Source organism: Myotis davidii, unplaced genomic scaffold (genome assembly GCF_000327345.1).
Source record: "Myotis davidii unplaced genomic scaffold, ASM32734v1 scaffold575, whole genome shotgun sequence".
In the NCBI taxonomy this organism is placed as follows: domain Eukaryota; kingdom Metazoa; phylum Chordata; class Mammalia; order Chiroptera; family Vespertilionidae; genus Myotis; species Myotis davidii.
This window is the reverse complement of record NW_006290306.1, coordinates 5,104,669-5,106,290: the sequence shown is the minus strand read 5'-3', so window position 1 is coordinate 5,106,290 and position 1,622 is coordinate 5,104,669. Positions and strand designations below refer to the sequence as shown.

At 37.9% G+C, this 1,622-nt stretch overlaps 1 protein-coding gene across 1 annotated transcript in view; it reads right to left on the bottom strand.

The window, feature by feature from the left end:
* Positions 1-1,622, bottom strand: part of MOGAT1 (monoacylglycerol O-acyltransferase 1) — a 27,377-nt gene that overhangs the window by 652 nt on the left and 25,103 nt on the right. The gene's annotated exons all lie outside the window — the stretch shown is intronic.

Below are 1,622 nucleotides of genomic sequence, written 5' to 3'. Positions count from 1 at the left end.
CTCTGGTACAGCTGACAGCCAGACCACAGACCCCTATTGTGAGTGACTGTGAAGTCTTGAATCCTGAGGCATCAACCCTCTCCTCTGACTCTGTTTAATGTCAGCCTAAAAAATTCAAAGAACATATATCTTCGCAGCTAAATATCTGTACTAAAAAAATACATAATCATAAGGATTCCACTGTTTGTAACAGTGGAGGAAAAAAAACAATCAAAAGTCTCAATAGAAAAATTATTATAAATATCAAGTCAGTACATTGTACACCTAAAGCTACTAGAATGTCAATTATACTTCAATTTAAAAAATAAAATAATAAATATGTATGTACACATAGAGATGTCTAAAATGTAATAAGAAGTGGGGGGAAAGCAAAAAATATATGATCCCATTTATGAAAAAAATTTATATTTCCAGGTGCATTATAAACATTTTATGTATTTAAAAAGTCTGGAAAGAGAGACTGATAACCCAAGGAAGGAGAGATGAAGGAACTTTCACTTTATCTGTACTGTGTAAATTTTCTACATTTGTGTTTTACCTATGTAATTAAACACGAACTAATTAATTTTTTTAAAAACCTGGAAACTACTATATGTATTTTAAAAGCCATTTATATAATAAATAACTTTTATCTCACCTGTCTCAGGCTTTAGAAAATATGGTAGGTACACATGGCTTTTGCTCTCCTGGGTCCTGCTACTCACTGCGCCCTCTGCTGGTCTGATGCTGCTACTGATGCCAAGAGTTTATAAAATGTGCAGGATGTTCTATGACCAGCTTGGACAGCAAACTGCTTATTCCCTTTGATTAGCTTGGGCTTTCGGTAAGAGAATAGAACTCAAACAGAAGGGTATTTCCTTTGGTCTATCCTGAGTCACCCCATGACACATATACGCATTAATATTCTCAATCTGCTAACTTTTAAACCAGATATCAAGAAGCTCATGTACAGCCGAAACCGGTTTGGCTCAGTGGATAGAGCGTCGGCTTGCAGACTAAAAGGTCCCAGATTCGATTCCAGTCAAGGGCATGTACCTGGGTTGCGGGCACATCCCTAGTAGGAGATGTGCAGGAGGCAGCTGATCGATGTCTCTCTCATCGATGTTTCTAGCTCTCTATCTTTCTCCCTTCCTCTCTGTAAAAAATCAATAAAATATATTTTAATAAAAAGAAGCTCATGTACAGCTTTCTTTGATAGTTTTGGTGTCAAATTTCTATAAAGCAGACATCAGTCCTTCGTAAGTCAACACGGAGAACTAGAAATACAACCGTCACGCTGTGAGTTGTGGCTGGGAATATGCACTGAGGCTAATGTGGTCTTGGGCGAAGTGGGAGCTGGAGAGGCATAGAGAGCAGTGGGCTGGACCAGGCCTAGTGCTAGCTCACCAGCAAGCACACTGAGTAACCGGCAACTTCCGCCTGGCCTTGATTTTCACATGCATGGATATGAGTGCAGTTAGGAAAAATCTGAAGCTTCCTTTGAGCTCTGGCCAAAAGTCTCAATAGAAAAATTATTAAATAAACCATAGAACATTCATCCAATGGAATCCAAGGCAGCAACTTTTTCAAATAAAATAATATTATTGTAACTATGCATGATGACAAATGTTAACGAGATTTAT